The sequence below is a fragment of the Heteronotia binoei genome, chromosome 7 (assembly GCF_032191835.1).
Source record: "Heteronotia binoei isolate CCM8104 ecotype False Entrance Well chromosome 7, APGP_CSIRO_Hbin_v1, whole genome shotgun sequence".
Lineage (NCBI taxonomy): Eukaryota > Metazoa > Chordata > Lepidosauria > Squamata > Gekkonidae > Heteronotia > Heteronotia binoei.
In genome coordinates, this window is record NC_083229.1 from 35,793,553 (window position 1) to 35,814,789 (window position 21,237).

General features: G+C 43.1%; 1 protein-coding gene across 50 annotated transcripts in view; it reads right to left on the bottom strand.

Annotated features, from left to right (window-relative positions):
* The window catches only part of RIMS2 (regulating synaptic membrane exocytosis 2), a 679,145-nt gene that overhangs the window by 90,249 nt on the left and 567,659 nt on the right, over nucleotides 1–21,237 (bottom strand). The gene's annotated exons all lie outside the window — the stretch shown is intronic.

Here is a 21,237-nt window from a genome sequence, read left to right on the forward strand (position 1 = left end):
GTTTCTTCTTTGTTTTGCCTTGGTGCAGACCCCTTTTTGCCAGCTCCAAATTGGGAAAATCCTGAAGATTTGAGGGTGGAGTATGGGGAGGACAGGGACCTCCACGGGGTTCGATGCCATAGAGTCCACCATCCAAAGCATCTGTTTTTTCTAGGGAAAACGATTTTTTGGTAGTCTGGAGATCAGTCGTAGTTCCCTGAAATCACCCCTAAATGCAGGCTATTTTTTTTTTTTTTAAAGAATGGGCTTAGAGGCTGTTTTTTCTTCATTTTTACAAACAGTATTTTCATGGCACAACCCCACACTCACATTTTTGGACACAAGATTCTGTTGTGAAATATCCAGTTTCAGGTTTGTATGCATCCACCATCATTGTGAAAATTCTGATTCATAGTTTGCAATGCTGCACATTTTTCACCCACACACCAACAGGTTCCAGTTTTTCCGGGAGAGGGACAAAAAGTTCTGTCTGTCCACAAAAAGTCCTGTCTGTATAATTTCATAAACCTTTATCCTGCCCCCCCCACTCCCAGTCCCAGCTCTTCAGTCTTTTCTAAAAGAAAAGGGGTTCCGCCGGAGCAGGCTGACGCTGCTGCTGCGCACTGCCACTGCAAGTGAGTCCTCCGAGTCCTGGCCTGCCCCCTCCCCTTCTCTGAATCAGAGAAGGGGAGGGGGCAGGCCAGGACTCGGAGGACTCGCTCGCGGCGGTGGCGGCAGTGCGCAGCGGCGGCCTGCTCTGCTCCCCTCCCCTCTGAGGGGAGGGGAGCGGAGCAGGCCGCCGCCGCTGCGCACTGCCGCCTCTTCTCGCCTTCAACTTGCTGCTGCTCCTCTGAGACGGGCTCAGCAGCCTCCGAAGGACCCGGACTCGCAGCCTTTGCACCGTTCCCCCCTTCCCTCCCCCCGCTTCTATTTTTTTGCACAGCGGGGGAAGAGGGTTCAAATCCGGGGGTCCCCCGCCAGGGCGGGAGGGTTGGGAAGCCTAGTACAAAACCTTATATTAATTTTCAGAAATAAAACACACAAAAATATTTGCATAGCAAACCATGATAATGCCTTTCACTGGATTTGGCTGGTTCATGGCACTGCAACTCTTCTTAAGTAATGTTATTTGCCCACAGTAATCAATGGTCTGGTTGCCTTCAGGTTAGATTACTCTTGTGAGCCACAGCCTGAATTTAATACATATTAAGGGCTAATAATATTCAGGCCCTAAAATTACAGGCCAAAGTTTAAATTCTAAGAAAGCAGACTAAGAGCTTTAGATTAGACTTAGTTCCTCTTTTGTAGGAACACAAGAGGCCTGATTTACCTGATTGGCACATCTTGTGGTTAGCTTCGCTTGAGGGGGCTTCCAGGGGCTTTGTAAGAGCAGGTGACCCTAAGGCTAAGGAAAGTACTTTAAAGGGTCTCAAGGCTAGGTTTTGACATTGCATAACATAGATAATGAGATGCTAAGAAGTTGGTCTATGAGATTACAGGTAGCCAATTAATTGCAAGCAGGGGTCATTTTGTAGAAAATAGGTGGTGGAGCTCATCCAGGGATTGTTATACAGCTGCACATAATATTCAATGGACAAGGAGGTGGAACTCTCAGGAGGAGGAGATGGAACTCTCAGAAAGGTTCAGGAGCTGTGCTCCTGTGAGCTCCCACTGAATCTGAGGCCTGAATGTAAGGGATACTGATGTAATCATACGTAAGAGTAGTGATATTATGCTAATTGCAGAAGTTGTGATTTCTATTTATTTAGATTTACATCCTGCACTCCCTGTGGCGGGTTCAGAGGGGCTAACAACCAGTAAAAACACAACATTGAAGCATAAAATGTAAACAATCCAGAAAATACTATATCATAAAATAGACAGTTAAAATTGCAACATCAGTAACCAATAGTGCTACAAATACTGTCCAAGGATCTTATCAAGTATGGTGCTCATGATTTTAATACAGTAATGTTGGCCAAGATTATCAGTTATGTGGCGACTTGACAGCTGTCTCCTATTAATCGCTAAATGCAACGCAGAATAGTTCAGTCTTACAAGCCGTGAGGAACTGTGAAAGGTCCCGCAGGACTCTGATGCTATCCGGCAGTGCGTTCCACCATGTGGGAGCAGCCACAGAGAAGGCTCTGGCCATGGTGGTAGTCATCTGGGCTTCCTTCAGCCGAGGGACCATTAAAAGATTTTGGGATCCTGAACACAGTGCTCTCTGGGGCACATGAGGGGAAAGGCAGTCCTGAAAGTAGACAGGTCTCAGGCCATATAGGGCTTTAAAGGTTAACACCAGCACCTTGAAACAAATCTGGAATGCCACAGGCAGCCAATGCGGTGTTTTTAGTGCTCCCGTATAGGTAGTTCTAATAGCAACCTGGCCGCTGCACTCTGCACCAGCTGCAGCTTCTGGATTTGAGACAAGAGCAGTCCCATGTAAAGAGTGTTACAGTAGTCTATTCTCGAGGTGACCGTAGCATGGATCACAGCCACCAAGTTGCTGCATTCTAGGAAGGGAGCCAACTGCCTTATGCGCCTAAGATGATAAAAGGCTGATCTGGCAGTGGCAGCCACCAGACTCCAGGAGTACCCCCAGATTCTTAACCTTGGGCACTAGCACCAAAGGCACCCTATCAAAGGCCAGTAGGGGTATCTCTCCTCCCAGACCACCACAACTCAGGTGAAGGACCTCCATCTTCGCTGGATTCAATTTCAGACACTATTTCTCAAACACTATTTCTCACTATGGCTTGCAGCACCAGGTCCAGATTTTCCATGGTGCAGCTGGACTGGCCACCCATCAATAGATAGAACTGGGTATCATTCACAAACTGATGGCACCCTAGACCATATCTCTGGACAATCTGAACAAGGAAGCGCATATAGATGTTAAACAACTTTGGGGAGAGAACTGCCCCTTGAGGCACGCCACATGCCAGTGGGTGCCTCCAAGGCAATTGCCCCCCTAGTGCCACCCTTTGTCCTCGACCTTGGAGAAAAGAGGTAAGCCATTGAAGGGCAGACCCCTGAATCCCCACATCGGTGAGGTGGTGGGTCAGTAGCTGGTGGAATGGAATAATGAAAAAGTTCTATAATTTATATATGTACAATTTCATGTATTTTTAAAACTTTTACTGTGGTATGGTATGGGTGGTTTTATTTTGGCTTTAGTTGCTGTTTTGTTTGGCTGATTTTACTGAGTTGCTGGTTTTTATTTTAATAATGGCTCTACATTGTTTTATTGGTTTTCTGTGACTTTTTAATACACTTTTAATGGAGAGGTAGTATGTAGATCTTTCCAGCAAATACTGCCCTCAAAATGTAGCCAAAGTTATACACAATAATTAGCCCAGAAAGATGCTATGGAAGTTTTACTATCTTTTTGCAACAGTTCTCACTTACTCACTTTAACATCTGTAGATTTACATATCAAGCTGAGTTATTCACAGTGAACTCTTTCTTAGGATCAAGGCTCATTGAATAGACTTGAACAGGCTTCAGACTACCTGTTTAGGATTGTACTATCAACTGTTTAGCAAGTATCAAGTCCATTTTGCATTTCTTCTCTTTTAAAAACTGCAATTAGCTTGAGTATTTTGGTGGTGATATTCTCTCACCAGTAGTTTTCATTTGGTATTTGTTCAGAGTTTAGCAATTTCAAAATCACTTTAACCTGCTGACAACAAGAAACATTACCCAGCATTTTGAAACCAGAAGTACCAATGAAATCTGACCATCAGCCATTATTTCATATTTCAACTACAAGGAGCTTTGTAGTAACAAAGGCATGCTATTGTGGTTAACAACCGCTAAATATTTAATGCCAACAATTGTACTTGAAGAAGCACTTCCTGCTTTCTGTTAGAAGGAAATTTGCTCTTTATTTTTAGCCTCTTAGTTGAAGGTATTTTGTTTCATGTCTGCACACTGTTTAAAACTGCATTTGCTCATTCCCACCTTCTTTCCTAAATGCAAATGATGCCAAAATCATTCAAGCTCTTTAAAGTTCAAGTAAATAGCACTGACCAAGATTTATAGTAGATTATGTTGCCCCTCAGGCATAGGATGACATCGGACAGCAGAATGATCTACCATGTTTAGGAACAAAATGGTACACAGTCAAGGTGTGTGTGTATGTGTGTGAAAAACCCTGCCATCAGTGACAGTGAACAAGATTTAAAACACTGTTTTTCCAATTCCATTTTGTTTTTTAAAATCAATTTGCATTGACAACTGAAATTTACTTCTGATAAATTTTGTTCCACAGTAAGAAAAAGTAAAATAGCACATCCTGAGCCATAACAGCTCCTGATCTAATGCAAACATTAGTGTTTTGCCTCTGCATAAATTAAATACATTTTAATTTGCATTTTAATATTTTAATATGAATTGAATTATACTAGGTTTTAGAGCACAATCCAAAGGGGGGTGGAAAATCTTTTGGGAGCAGACAATCCACTATGTGGGCAGGAAGGATTTGCACCCATGTACGACTGGCGCCGCCACAGTGGAGGGGAGTTATGTGCGCGGGGGGCTGCCAAAGCGCCGCTCTGCCCGAGGGCAGTGGCACCTGAGGGCTGTGCCTGACCGTGGGCGAAGTGAGGTGGAGCACAGCGCTCAGGCGGAAGAGGGGGTGGAGTTGGGGGTGCGGCCAGGCTTAGGCGGCTCCCTGAGCAGTTTGAGCCATGACATGCCCCCCACCTGAGAGGCGCAACGTTACGCCTGCAAAAACAGTGGCGTGTCCCATAGGCACTTGTTGAAACCAAAAACAAAGGTCGGCTCCGCCGCTGCAGAAGTTCGCAAACTGCTTAGGGAGAGGCGTGATTGCCTTGCCAATCCCCTCGTGCCTCAGGCTGACAAGCCCCCTCCCCAGCACCCAATCATGATCTCCCCCCCCCCCTAGAAATACTTCCGCTCTGGCCTCGCACAACTCAGTTGTTAGGGGCAGCCAGGAAGCTCTGCCGGCGAGCTCCTGGCTGTACAGACTTAGAGTGAGGGACAGGCAGGCACGTTGGTGACAGGTTTTGCACTGCACGGTTGCTTTGACAGTATCTTTGACTTGCGAGGGGGAGACAGAGGTCTCTCCCCTGGGGCTAACTGCTCTTATTTCCAGGTCTTCACAGGTTACGGGCTCCTGGAGGCTCTGCATGTGAGAACTGTCGCTCATGGCTGGGTAAGTTTCACTGTGCCCCCCATCCTCCCCCTCCCCTTGCTCTCGACTGCTCAGTGTGCGAGTGTCCCTGGCACTTGAACCAGGCAGTGGGCTGAAGTGGATGCATGCCCAACAGCTCACATTCTGAGTTCTGCGGCCCCCAGGGGAGGTGTTCCTTGCACATAGCAGGGGGCAGCAGCAGGGCAACACTGGGGTGCGCTCTGGGGGGTGTCTTTTGGACTTGGTCTGCCCACTCCCAGGCACTGTCTAGGACAGTGAACTCCTGCACTTGGTACTTTCTGATTGTCTGCACATGCCTCTGCCCGCCTGCCTGCCATTGGCAGTCTCTGACAGCGAGAGGGAGTAAGGAGATTGAAGGCGTCTCAGGGGTGGGCTTTCCACCCCCTTGCCTGGTCATGTGCAATGGGCTGGCCAATCCCGTGGTCCCACATGAGGCTATGCCTCCCCCACCCCCACCTCGGCTGTGAGCTGATGGTGTGCGCCTGGGTGGAATCACCATGGCGGTGAGTTTTCTCTCACTCGTCGGGCCGCTCTCCCCCTCCAACCATGGCATAACGTCTCCCCTTTGGGAGTCGACTGTGGCCGTCGATGCTAGTTCTGCACTCGAGCGCAGCTACACGACGGTTTTCTGGATTGGGTCGCCCATGTGTGTCTTTTTGGCATTACTTCAGGCAAACAGATCACACATAAATATTATAAATAAAAATTAAAGAATTAATTACTGTAATTCAATTAACAATCTAGGTATACCAAAAGTTATTGCACATTATTACAGTACCATTAGTCTTCTAATGCTGGTTCAGTCAGTTAACATTTTTTCAACTGAAAATTTCTAGTGATCTTCCACTTCTTTCTTAATTAACAAAATTCCATATTTATTTATTTATTTATACCCAGCCTTATTCTCCAGTGAAGAGTAGGAACAGCTTAAATTGTTTCCCTCTCCCTCTCCTCATTTATCCTCACTACCTCCTATGAGGTAGTTTAAGCTGAGAGTGTATAATTGGCCCAGGATCACCCAAATCATAGTCTGACACTCTAAGAAGAATAAGAATTGCAGATTTATACCCCACCCTTCTCCCTGAATCAGAGACTGGCTTACAATCTACTATGAGCCAGTTTGGTATAGTGGTTAAGTGTGTGTACTCTTATCCGGGAGAACCAGGTTTGATTCCCCACTTCTCCACTTGCACCTGCTGGAATGGCCTTGGGTGAGCCATAGCTCTGGCAGAGGTTGTCCTTGAAAGGACAGCTACTGTGAGAGCCCTCTCAGCCCCACCCACCTCACAGGGTATCTGCTGTGGGGGGAGAATAGAAGATTGCAACCCACTCTAAGTCTCTGATTCAGAGAGAAGGGCGGGGTATAAATCTGCAATTCTTCTTCTTCTTCTTTGTCTTCTCCCCCCACAACAGACACCCTGTGAGGTGGGTGGGGCTGAGAGGGCTCTCACAGCAGCTGCCCTTTCAAGGACAGTCTGCAATAGCTATGGCTAACCCAAGGCCATTCCAGCAGGTGCAAGTGGAAGAATGGGGAATCCGGTTCTCCCAGATAAGAGTCCTCACACTTAACCACTACACCAAACCAGACTAACTCACCAATGTCAAACTTATGGGCCAGAACTGGCCCCCCACAAGACTTGTATGTGTTCAAGCAATTGGCTGTTGTCTGCTTCCTTGTTCCTCACAGCTTGCTTTGCCAGGCTGGCTCAATCACACAGAAGCTATAGAGCAAAGCCTCTCTTCACTCCATTGACTGAGGATCCTCCCTTGGGGAGGGAAGGAAAGAGTGAGACCTTACTTTGCCAAGCGTTCTCAATCACACAGAAGAGCTATCTAACCAAGCCTCTCTGCTCTCCATTACCTAAGGTTCCTCCCCCTCTTTGTCCTCTGGGAAGGAAGAGAGGAGGGGAAACTGAGTTTGCTTTGCCCAGTTCCCTCAGTCACACAGGAAAGATGCAAAGCACCTTTAAGACCAACAAATCTTTATTCAAGATATGAGCTTTTTGCCTTGCTACAGAGAGAGAGAGAGAGAGAGAATTTTTGTTGGGCTTGTTATGCCAGGGCTTTCCTGGGAGCAACTGGGTTCCCCTCCTCTTTTTCACTATATTCATGCCTTCAGTAGGAAAGCAATTTGAGATATTTAGATGAGGAATAACAAGCTAATGAAGTGGATTAGGCTGAGAGTGTGTGCCCAAACCAAATTCACCCAGCACATTTCATTTGTAGGTATCCCAGATAATAGGCTAATACTGACCACTATATATTACTGTGTCTCTATTCTTGCACTGCCTTGTAGGTGTTGCAGTTATTTTTCTTCAGAAGACTATAGTTCTGAAGAACATATAGCCCTCAGTCTGTGTCATGGTGTCGTCTCATGTTCTTAACCAGTATACAAAGCAAACTTATTTACAAAAGCTCACAATGCCCAGCCATTTAATGTTTTTCTTTGGGTCCTAGGAAACAGAGAATTGACCATGAGATTTCTGCAATGAATGCCAATAAATCAAAAATAGGTTGAAACTTACAGTACACACCTGAACAGCATACTCAAGATTGCTACAGCACAGACATTGTCTCCAGATTTTGATGCAATAATTCAGCACAAGAGGTATCAGTTGAGACTTAAAATATTGCAAGCATGCTAATGTTTTAAGCTTCATTTTAAGTTAAAAAATTAACTGTGTTTATCTGTACCCTTTATAAAGTTTATGTCTCCACTAGTTGGCATTATATTTTATGACACACATGGCTCAGCCTGACAAGGTCTCATTTGTGTCAGATCCAGCCCTAATAACAAATGTGTTTGATTCCCCTGCTACACCATGGTGCTATTTTAAAAGAGCAACAAATAAAGAAACTCAACTGACATTATCAACTAGATGTTGTTTATCTTTATGAATCAAACCAATGAAACTGGCAAATATTACTATATTTTGTTGTCCTCCATGAATTGTGATTTTTATTATTATTGGTAATCTGCAAAGTGGTCATAATTATGCCAAGATCAATTCATTGCAGATGTGCTATAATTGTTTTATCTTTGTTCATTTTAGAATTACTGTTAAAACAAAGGAACTGGAAATTTTGGTTGGCCTTGGTAGCTAGTCATTTTTTTTTTGCTAGGATGTGACATCAGAGACAAGAACTTAGCCTCCCAAATACCAGATATGTGGAGATGAGCTCTCATACCTCTCACAAAATACACTTGCCTAATCAAAAGATAGGGTTGCCAGTACCAATTGCATTTTTAGATCCTATGTAATATGTGCGACCACAAAGTGATAGGGGCAAGTTATTATAGATAGCCTGCTATGCTGGCCTTTTGTTGTAGAAAAAAAGCTCAGCAGAAACTCATTTGCATATTAGGTCACACACCCTGATATCACCATTGTTTTGCACAGGGCTTTTTCTACAAAAAAGGAACTTATTTGCATATTATGCCACATCCCCAATGCCAAGCCAGTTGGAACTGCATTCAAAAAACCCCCTGCTGCTATGTATGTTTGATTTTGGTATTATTAGTAAACTGCAAGTTTTATAGCAATCAGCTATGGATTAACATGGTCCAAGTGTTTTACAATTTTGGGACCGTTGAGTTTTCTATTATTCTCATTTAAAGTGAAAGATGTCTTAATCTGTATTTATACACTGGACAGTTATCAGAGCTGAATCTAATTAAAACTGTGCTGATTGCTTTGTTACTGCTTATTTTAATCTTATGAAAGCAAAGTAATCAGACAACTCTTCTCCACATAGTAAACTAATAAACTAAAAATTATTGACCTGAATTGGATATTCTTTATATTGTTATTTTTTATTGCAATCAGGACATGATGGGTGTGAATACAATACGTAATTCTTAACTTTTCTTTTGTTTCTGGTGTACAATTATTTTTTGCATTGAGATTTGCTGTGCAGAAAAACACAGATGAAATGCAGAGTTCTTACAACCAGGTTCAATTGATGGCCATTTCCCATCCTTTTCCACCCACAAAAGGAATGAAATAGTATTGAACTTTTGCTGTAATGGTTCATGAACTTCAGGCTCCATAAGCTTATCCACAGAATCATATAGTTAGAACCTGGTGCATCCAGAATAATCTAGTCCACCCCCCTGCATAATACAAGAAATTCACATAGCAGTAACAAAAGGATTGTTTTAAAACTATAAATATAGAACAAGCTGAAAACTCAAGCAAGCCATTTTGTAAATCTCCGTAATAGGCATAAGAGTTCCTTAGAAAGCTTTAGCTATACAACACTTTTGTAAGTTTTCCTATCTAGTCAGTCAAAATCAACTAGTTAACATATCACAATACTAAAGTTTTTCCGATCTTACCATGATCTCCAGGTACTATATTACAAAAAAGGTAGGTTGCCGATGACAGCTTTGTCTAGGAATCAACAAAAAAGCTTTACAGTAAATATTTAAGTGACTGGAAGCAACATGGTCAAATAAGTTTCTTGAACAAAAGCACAATGTGGTTTGGGAAGAACTCCTGTGAGTGTGATTGGGATCTGTAAACATTAGAATTAATATGCTCAGGTATTAAGGAAGATGCAGTTAGTCTTGGCACAGCAAGTCTGTGTTGTGCTTTTAAACTTCTGAAAAAAAAATACAAAGGGATGGACAGGCTTCCAAATTCTATTTTTTTCAGTAGGTAACAATATAAAGACAACAAATACAAACCATACAAGGCAGAAACAAATAATCCTGCTGTACTACAAGGAAAGTGTTTAATTCTTGTTAAGATTCAAAACCTTCAACTTATGTAATGTTTTGCCAAGTTTCCAGAACAATCTGGGATGTTTGGTTAGGGAAACTGTTGGATATTCAATATAGAAAGATTTTTAAAAATGTTTGCTTTTATTCATTGATCACTTCCTGATCACATTGGTCTTTATACCCCACTTTTCTCTACCCTAAGGAGTTTCAAAGCAGCTTACAATCTCCTTCCACTCCCCACAATAGCCACCTTGTGAGGTAGGTGTGACTGAGAGATTTCTGAGAGAACTGTGACTGGCCCAAGGTCACCCAACAGGCTTCATGTGGAGGAGTGGGAAATCAAACCCAGTTCTCTGGATAAGAGTCTGCTGCTCTTAACCAATACACCATACTGGCCCTTGAACTCAGAAAAGCAGATCCTTCTTTAGTTTGGAAGCACAGAAAAAGTCACATGAATGTTAATAGAAGCTCCCCTCCACATGAAGGCACAGTCAAACTTGCAGTGGGCATAGTTGTGTCTAGGAAGCAGTTCTTACAGAGATTAGACTTCTTAATCAGGATGTTATGAATGAAATATGGTTTTCCTTTCTCTGCTTATCTGGAAACCCCAGTAACACAAATAATTATTCCTTCACACTCTGCTTTCTAGGCCAATAATTTTGCCTCAAAGAATTTTATTCTACTCTGCAAGGACAAACAATCTCACCAGTGATTCAGTGGTTTTATAGTCATCTTAGAAATGCAGATTTCCACTTCAGTGCTCCTTGTTCTTCCTAGCTCCGAAGGTACTGCATGGTGTTGTTTTATGTGAGTGATATCCTTGGTGAAGGTTTGTTACAGGGTAAAGAGCTCTTTCCTCTTCCTTCTCAGAGACCGGGAAGTTATGAGAAGCAATAAGGAGAATCAGGTTATTTTAATGCCTGGTGCAGCCATTGTCATCATGAATAGATCAGACTCAGGGCCGGCTCGTCCACTAGGCAAACTAGGCAATTGCCTAGGGTGCTGGGAGGGGGTGCACTGAATTGGGCTCCCCCCCCCGCCCAAGACAAATTACTAAATTTGTCTCTCCCCCTGCCACCGCCACCACCACTGCCTGCCCCCTCCCTTCCCTTCCACAGCACAGAACCAGGTTTGATTCCCCACTCCTCCACTTGCAGCTGCTGGAATGGTCTTGGGTCAGCCATAGCTCTCGTAGGAGTTGTCCTTAAAAGGGCAGCTGCTGTAAGAACTCTCGCAGCCTCACCTGTCTCACAGGGTGTCTGTTGTGGGGGGAGAAGGTAAAGGAGATTGTGGTTGCTCTGAGACTCTGAGATTCAGAGTATAGGGCGGCATATAAATCCAATTTCATCATCATCAACTCTTAAATACTGGTTTTTTAATAAACAATTGTACACAGATTCCACAAAGAAATAATAAAAAAGAACTAAACAAAATTATAAAGGAATTATCCCTACACATTCAGGAACAAATCCTTTCAGACACACCATGGAAATCTCAACCAGGTAACTTATATCTTCTAACCAAAACCCAGGAACCCAGGACTCCCCACTGTCTCAGGCATAGACACTATCACCATGGGGGTATCTGGATACATGAACTCTGTTCTAAGACCCTATGCAATCAACACTCCCATTAATTATGTGACACCCAGATTTTCTGAAGGAAATATAATCTTTGAATAGTCTCCCAGAGAATACTATTTTAGCCACCATGGATGTGGAATCTCTGTACACCAGCATCCCACGTAAAGATGGATTACAAGCCATAAGGAATGTGATTTCTGACAATACCACAGCTGACTTTGCTACCAAAGTCTGTTATTTTGTTCTTACCATATAACCACTTCAACTTTGGTGACAACTTTTTCCATCAGATCAATGGGACAGCCATGGGCACGTGCATAGCCCCACAGTATACTAACATTTTTATGACTGACTTGAAACAAGGCTTCCTAAATTCCTACCCACTCACACCTTTCTCATACCTGCAATACATTGATAGTATTGTCTGGAAACATGGTAAAGAAGTCCTGGACATATTCCACCAGGCATTCAACAGCTTCTGCCCCACCATCAATAAGACAATGAACCAATCTATGGAAAAAATACATGTTCTCGACACTACTGTAAAAATACGTGATAGACACATAGAAACCAACATTATACCAGAAACCTACTGACTGACAAACATGCCTACATTCCTCCAGCTACCATCCTAGACATACCAAACAATCCATTGTACATAGCCAGGCTCTATGCTGTACGTTGTACAGATGGAGTTTTATAGGCTGTTGTTTAGTTGTATATACAGTTGTATAGGCAGAGATTCTCATCTGAGTGATCTGCAACAAAATTTTGGAACTAAAATATCCACCTGATTAAGTCAAGAAACAGATGGACAATGGCAGAATGGTACCCAGAGGAAATCCATTGCAAGGGCAGGCCCAAAAGAGACAATATCAGAACACCACTAGTGGTTACATGCAGTTCTCAACTCAAAACAGTTCAATGTATCATCAGTGACTTACAACTTATAATGACAGCTCAAACCCTACACCAAAGGATAAATGGATGAAAATCTGACATCAAAATCACAAAATTGAGAAACCTCCAGCGCCTAGGGTGCCAGGAACTCTGGCGCTGGCCCTGAAAGAAGTGCATGCACACAAAAACGTATACCCAGAAACAGGACTTTATTCAAGCAGAAACACAAGAGAAATGCAGTTCCGGCTGGCTTGGTGTCAGAGGGTGTGGTCAAATATGCAAATGAGTTCCTCCCCAGAACAAAACTTTATTGGTCTTAAAGATGCCACTTAAACTTTGCTCAGGACTTAAACTTTGCTCAGTGTCGTCAGTATGAGTAATATAGCCAATAATGGTGATCCAGTCCCATTCCTATTTCATTCACATCTAGTAACTCTGTCAATATATTTTGCACAACTTTCTTCATTGTTCCAGATTATCTTCCTATTATAGATTCCTCTTGTTTTATTTAAGAACAGCAGCTGTAGATTGCCTGGCATTTGAGATTATCAGAAGTACCTAGTATGAGAAGTCATAAATCCAGAGGTGAGACTTCAAAACCTCTCTTCCATTACATATTGTAATGATCCTTTGAGAGCATCCTGTTTTCAGGTTCAGTACCAAATGAAAACAGAAGACAGCTACTGCACGTGAGTCAGGAATTTCTGCAAGGTCAAGTAGAAAGAGTCACACCATATACTGATAGTCAAGCTAACTTTAGACCATTATTTAAAGAGAAAGAGCATTTACAAAAAGGACAGGCCCTTAGCTACGAACGGGCCTGTGGGGACAAAGCCCCCTGACTGCTAGGCAGGGCCCTGACTTGGGGCCCCTAACCAGCCTCCAGTGCCTCGGCTGCATCCTTCTCCATTCTGCCATCATCATACACCGCTGCTTCTGCTTCCTTAGGGGACCTGATCATACACACTTGCTTCTGCTTGATAGGGATCAGAATAATTCTCTGACTCCTCAGCAAGCAGAAACAACAAGGCACTTTCAGCGCCCAGGACTGAAAGTTAAGCTCCTTGTTGCTTTTGCTTGCTTAGGGGCTGTAAGAAATCTCTGACCCCTCAGCAAGCAAAAACAACAGGGCACTTTCAGCACCCAGGACTGAAAGTTAAGCTCTGAGTTACTTCTGCTTGCTTAGGGGCTGTAAGAAATCTCTGACACCTCAGCAAGCAGAAACAATGAGGTACTTTCAGCACCCAGGACTGAAAGTTAAGCTGCGAGTTGCTTCTGCTTCCTTAGGGACAGGAAGAAATTTCTAATTCCTCAGCAAGCAGAAACAACGGGGCACTTTCAGCGCCCAGGACTGAAAGTTAAGCTCCGAGTTGCTTCTAAGAACATAAGAGAAGTAATGTTGGATCAGGCCAATGGCCCATCCAGTCCAACACTCTGAATCACACAGTGGCCAAAAATTTATATATATATATATATATATATATATATATATATATATATATATATATATATATATATATATATATATATATACATACACACACACACACTCACTGTGGCTAATAGCTACTAATGGACCTCTGCTCCATATTTATATCTAACCCCCTCATGAAGCTGGCTATGCTTGTAGCCGCTGCCACCTCCTGTGGCAGTGAATTCCACATGTTAAGCACCCTTTGGGTGAAGAAGTACCTCCTTTTATCCGTTCTAACCCGACTGCTCAGCAATTTCATTGAATGCCCACGAGTTCTTGTATTGTGAGAAAGGGAGAAAAGTACTTCTTTCTCTCCCTTCTCCATCCCATGCATAATCTTGTAAACCTCTATCATGTCACCCCGCAGTTGAAGTTTCTCCAAGCTAAAGAGCCCCAAGCGTTTTAACCTTTCTTCATAGGGAAAGTGTTCCAAATCTGTAATCATTCTAGTTGCCCTTTTCTGCACTTTCTCCAATGCTATAATATCCTTTTTGAGGTGTGGTGATCAGAATTGCACACAGTATTCCAAATGAGACTGCACCATCGATTTATACAGGGGCATTATGATACTGGCTGATTTGTTTTCAATTCCCTTCCCAATAACACCCAGCATGGCGTTGGCCTTTTTTATTGCAATCGCACACTGTCTTGACATTCTCAGTGAGTTATCTACCACGACCCCAAGATCTCTCTCTTGGTCAGTCACTGCCAGTTCACACCCCATCAACTTGTAATTGCAGCTGGGATTCTTGGCCCCAATGCGCATTACTTTGCACTTGGCTACATTGAACCACATCTGCCACGTTGACGCCCACTCACCCAGCCTCAACAGATCCCTTTGGAGTTCCTCACAATCCTCTCTGGTTCTTACCACCCTGAACAATTTAGTGTCATCCGCAAACTTGGCCACTTCACTGCTTACTCTCAACTCCAAATCATTTATGAACAAGTTAAAGAGCATGGGACGCAGTACTGAGCCCAGCGGCACCCCACTGCTTACCGTCCTCCACTGTGAAGACTGCCCATTTATACTCACTCTCTGCTTCCTATTAATTAGCCAGTTTTTGATCCACAAGAGGACCTGTTCTTTTACTCCATGACTCTCCAGCTTACTAAGGAGCCTTTGATGAGGAACTTTATCAAAAGCTTTCTGGAAGTCAAGGTAAACAATATCTACCGGCTCTCCTTTGTCCACATGTTTGTTCACCCCCTCAAAGAAATGTAACAGGTTAGTGAGGCAAGATCTTCCCTTACAGAACCCATGCTGAGTCTTCCTCGTGTTCATCAATGTGCCTACTCATTCTGTCCTTGATAATGGTTTCTACCAACTTTCCCGGTATTGAAGTCAGACTGACTGGCCTGTAGTTACCCGGATCTCCTCTGGAACCCTTTTTAAAGATGGGGGTGACATTTGCTACCTTCCAGTCCTCAGGAACGGAGGCAGATTTCAATGAAAGATTACAGATTTTTGTCAGGAGATCCAGAAGTTCAACTTTGAGTTCTTTCAGAACTCTTGGATGTATGCCATCCGGATCTGGTGACTTATTAGTTTTTAATTCGTCCATCAGTTGTAGGACCTCCTCTCTTCTCACCTCAATCTGGCTCAGGTCTTTCAACACCCCTTCCAATAGAAGTGGTTCCGGAGCAGGCAAACACTTCTCATCTTCCGCAGTGAAGACAGAGGCAAAAAATTCATTTAGCTTCTCAGCCATTTCCCTATCCTCCTTCAGTAATCCTTTTACCCCTTGGTCATCCAAGGGCCCCACTGCCTCCCTGGCTGGTTTCCTGCTTCTAATATATTTGAAGAAATTTTTATTGTTGGTCTTTATGTTTTTTGCAATATGCTCCTCATAGTCCCTTTTTGCCTGTCTGATCACAGTCTTGCATTTGATTTGCCACAGCCTGTGTTCCCTTTTATTACTCTCACTTGGACTGGTTTTCCACTGCTTAAAAGAGTTCTTCTTACCTTTTACAGCTTCCATTACTTTGTTTGTTAACCATGCAGGCCTTTTCTTATGCCTGTTTGTGCCTTTCCTAACCTACCAATTATGTGCCCCCAAGGTCACCCAGAAAGCTTCCATGGCAATGTGGTAATTCAAATTTGAGTTTCCCAGATCCTCGTCTGAAACTCTAACCACTATACCACACTATTCCTGCACTTGCTACTGTTAAGCAGTATAGCAAGCATTATAGCAAGTAAAAAGTCTACTTCAAAGTGTCCTCAACAGCTAATGCCCTGTTTCCTTCTGCAGTTTTTTTTGTTCTTTTGTTTGCATGCTAATTATTTGTTCCCATTTTTTCTTCTTGCACTCATGAATACATGCTCAACTGTCAACTCTTCTATGGGAGAAAGAGACTTAAGTACCGCTTTTCACTTGGTAGTAGGGCAATGTCACTACTTATATTTCTCAATAGTATTTATTGTTGTTATAATGTTATTATGAAATACTGATTGAATTGAAAAGGTCAATGACCTTGCTTGCTGTGATATAATAAAAACCACAAGTTGTCAAGTCCCCTTTTGGCCAACAAAATAAAGAATAAAGAAGAATAAAACCACAAGCCTAAGAAAAGAGCAAGTAATTCATTAAACCAAAAGGAAGATAATTTTTTTAAAAAAAAACCCTGTAATTGTGGCAAGCCTCAACTGACTGTCCACATGCGCTACTGAGTCTGGTAGTGAAGCTGCATTTTAAGTAGGGAGAAATTATTTATATATTTGTTTCAGATTGTGCTTCTTTGAATATGCATATTGGCTATCGGCTGTAATATTAATAAAATTAAAAAATAAAATGTTTATTTAAAACATTTTAAATCACAGATATTGGTCGTTTTTGCACTTACCTTATTCTGGAGCGACATCCCTCTTCACCGCGCAGCGTCTGCGTGGATTTCGCACTACTTGCTCTGCAGAAGCCAGAAGTCCGGCGGCTTTTGCATTGCAAATGTAAACTGGTTTTTGGCGGTTTACATTTGCGATGCAAAAGCCGCGGGACTTCCGGCTTTTGCGGAGCAAGTAATGCGAAATCCGCGCAGACACTGCGCGGTGAAGAGGGACGTCGCTCTGGAATAAGCCAAGTGCGAAAACGACCAAGATCCTTAAAAGGATGAAAAGGTTACCCAGAAAATACAGGAACACAACTGGTTTATCACAATGTCATGTGGGTGATCTGTAAAAACTGATCAAATCATGGCCACTGCAGATCATCTACTTAGGGTGCAATCAGCCAGGCACGGCAAAGGGTTTGTTTTAAGAAGAGGATTCACAGTATTAAAAGTATTCTATCCAAGGACTAGAGTAGGGGTAAATTCTTTATAGCTGTTCTTGGATCTAGTGAATTTAAGAATAAACAAGTCAATTAATCCAGTGACATTTTTTTTAAATTCAGATGGCTGAGGAGTTTATTGTTCCTCCAGAAGGGAGTATTACTTGCTAATTTCAATATAATTATCACAATCCAAATAAAATTGTAACAAGATGCATATGTCCAGTCTGGCACTGGAGCTGAGTTTCTCAAAAGCAGCTTCCAACATTGCATAGAACTGCTTTTGATTTTATGGATGTTACTATCTTAGTGCATTGCCCTTCTAGTTTTCAAAAAGTTTTATCCAGTAAGCACACAAAATGGACAAATGTTGAAAAATCTTTTTTAAAAGGACTCCTCTGTGATATGAAAAAGAAGGGCAACTATCTTTAAAATTACATGACATTTCCTTAAGAAAATTATAGATCCTTCAAGAAATGTATTTTGATGGTAAGGCAAGGTTTTAATTTTGCATCATAAAAGTTCAATTTTGCCTTTCATAACATTTTTCTTTTGGCTTAGCAGCACCTTCTCGGAAAATCTGAAGAACAGTTGGACTAACTCAGGAACCATCTGTCAAGTTTTGTTTGCCCAAAGTGCAAAGGCCCGTGGGTAATTTATGCCACAGTGGTTCACAACAAAAATAACATCCCACATGAATTCACCTCTTTTCATGACATCCTTACATGCAAGACTGTAAGATGTTTTAATTACGGACAAGTTAATGGGTCTATTGAAAATCATGAAATACTAAAATAAACTAACATTTTCATAGCTATGAGGAAGGTGAACTGGCTAAGGCCAAGGTTTCTACAAAATATAGTTTCCTATTTTTGTAATAAAATAGAACAGGGCTGCATAAAACTTCAATCCCCTGTGGTCAATAGTATTTGTTAGATAATGCTAAACTATATGAATAATTCGCTTGGCAGCAGTAGAACACTCACTATCCCCCAACATAACTATGGGAATTGCCTGCACACACTTCCTGGGCTGACTTTACTGGAAGTGATGCATAGGTTTATTTAACAGTGAAGACTGAACAAGTTAGCATGTCAGGAGATAGAATTACATAAAACAGGATGGTCCAGGTCATATAGGGTGTTTTCGCACTCACGTTTTACTGGCGCCACGACCCTCCTCACGCCGGCGAATCTGCATGGATTTCGCACCAGAAGCGCCGGCGCACCCAGAAGTGCTGGCTACTTCCGTCGCTAAGCCAGCGCAAACGGAAATCGCAAAGATGCAGGAAAACGTTTGCGCTGGCTTAGCGACGGAAGTAGCCGGCGCTTCTGGGTGCGCCGGCGCTTCTGGTGCGAAATCCATGCAGATTCGCCGGCGTGAGGAGGGTCGTGGCGCCAGTAAAACGTGAGTGCGAAAACGGCCATAGAAACAGCTTATTGTGGTTGAAACTGAGGAAGAGGTTCAACCTTAAATGAAAGATTGGTTCAAATGTAGTTATGGATTGTAGTGAATAAGATTAGGGGATTTTAGACTAACACGCTCCCTTCTCCCAATGGTTAGTTCCGTTGGAGATCTCCAGGAAGTGCTGCAAGAATTGCCTGTTGCTAGGACTTTGATGACATATGAAAGGCAGACGTCTTTTTGAGGGGGATAGAGACATTTAGGTTCTTTTAGTCTATTTGATTTTAATTTGCAATTTTTAAACTTTTTTGGTAACCAATTTTGGACCAAAAGCAAAGATGAGATATAAATGTTTTTAAAAATAAATAAAACTAGATTTTGCTGCAAACCTAGAGAAAATTGATTACCTCCTTGTGAGCAAACAGGGGAGAATGAGGAAGTGTTCAAGCTAGAAGATTTTGCAAGCTTTTTCATGCCTTTTTGTGAATACTAAAGGATTACTGTCCTACTAGAAGATCAGCTGGGAGGAAAACAGGGTTTTCAGTGAAGTTCTAGCCATTTGTTTACAATTCTAAGGCTGATCAGTAAACAGCTTCAGATAGAAACCAAGCCCTACACTGGTATAACTTGAAGATATGTAAGGAGCAGCACTGTGCTGACATCACACTGTTGTAAATAAGATGCTGGTCCAACTGACGGGCATCAGGGCCAGAAAAGACAGCACTAAGGGCTTCCAAGAAGGAGAACGGCTTAGCATTGTAAGCACATTCCATTAAACAGCAGTGTAATGTTTTGCCAGCATACCACAGGTGTAAATAATGGCATAATTGTAAATGCTTCACTAAACTCAATAGGAATTAAAACAAGGCACCCCCCTTGCCTCCAGTAATGCTATCAGAGTCACAGTGACACCTTAAGAATTGAGCTATCCCTAGCCATGAGTGACATCAGTATCTCAAATGAAAGGGCTATAGCTCTCTAGCCTCATGTTGTGCATTTTGAGAACACAACAAGCACACTGGCTGTCTCAACAACTAGAGCACTCCTCTGTAGCCATCCACTGACTTTCTCTGGTTAAAAGCCAAGCAACCCACACAATGGCTTGGCTCCAGATAACCGTTTCTATAGGCACATGTGTATCTGCCAAATGAGTGCAATTTTCCAACCTCCCCCCCCATTAGCAAAATCCTTTGGCAGCTTCAAATCTCCTCCTGAAATTCTGTTCCTTATAGCCCTCTTCTTCCATGAATGATATTGAGAGGGATTTGGGGCTGCCATGGGATGGAGAAAAGCAGGCAACTCTCAATCCATAGGCTGAAGTCCTTGCACCTGTGGAAACTGTTAGTTTGGATCCAACCCAATCTCTCTCTCTTTTTTTAGCCCCATAAAGCTGAAGCCATTAAGTCCACATAAACTTATGTTTCTGAAGTGTTATGCCTTCCCCTCTAATTTAAGGCCTTTACTATTATAGTGACCACAACTTTCTCCCTTTATAAATGCAGATTACATCAGCTACTAAGGAACACAAAGAAAATGGCATACATTATTTTAAATGAATTTGGGTCCCTCTCTATTCTCTTCCTAAAACCTTCAATGTTAAATGCAAATTAGATGCATTTACTATTAGGTAATTCTAGCTTGAGCCCACTCAGATAGAACAAGCCAGCCATGGGATAAAATGGAAACTTCTAGGACCGGAGTGCATCACATGTGGCACAGTGGACCTATGTTGTTCACTCACACCAATTCTCTATGGAGGAAGGGATCAGAATGTCAATTCTTACCCGGGAGCAAGGCCGGCCCACCCACTAGGCAAATCAGGCATTTGTCTAGGGCACCGGGAGGGGGGGGCGCTGAGTTGGGCTAATTTCCCTTCCCCCATGCTGCTGCCATTAGAGCTGCCCTGCCCCACCTCCTCCCTCCCTCTCCCCTTGTGGCACTGCGCTCCACCCCCCCCCCCAGTGCACTCAGAGGAGCACTGCTAGAATTGGCCCTACCCGCTTGGATATGGCTGGGCATCTCAGCGTTCTCTCTTAAGAGAGCGCTCAGCAAGGCTTTGCTCCCCCCTCACTTCTGGTTCCAGAAAGGAGGGGGAGCAAAGCCTCCTTCAGCACTCTCTTAAGGGAGAATGCTGAGATGCCCAGGTTGCATTCAAGCGTGTACGGCCAATTCTAGTGCTGCTCCTCTGAGCACACTGGGGGGGTCAGGGCGGGTGGAGGAGCATGGCGCCGCAGAAAGGAAGGGGGGGAGGGATGGGCTGGACCCCAGCCTGGGGGGGGGGGGCTGTATGCCTAGGGCTCCTAGTGGTGCAGGGTGGCAGACAGTGAGTCTGCCTGGGACACCACACACCCTAAGGCCAGCCCTGCCTGGGAGTTGGTGTTCTGACCTCCATCCTTACACTGCAATCTCATTGATGGGTTTCAGCATCTAAATCCTCCCTCTATGAGTAAAGTGCTCAGCATCATTCCCTGCTGGTGTGTGTAGGGGGATCAAACAGCATCACTCATTTGGAAATAAATTTCAGAGAGGTACCCATGTGAGTTTATTGTCATAAAATAAAAAGGACTCTTGTGTCACCTTAAAGGCTAACATTTATTGCCTTATAGATTCAGGTGGGTAGCTGTGTTGGTCTAAAGCAGCAGTAGTGGCACCTTTAAGACCAACAAAGTTTTAATCTGAGTGTAAATTTTTCTGTACATGCACACTTCAGATACATTGAAAGA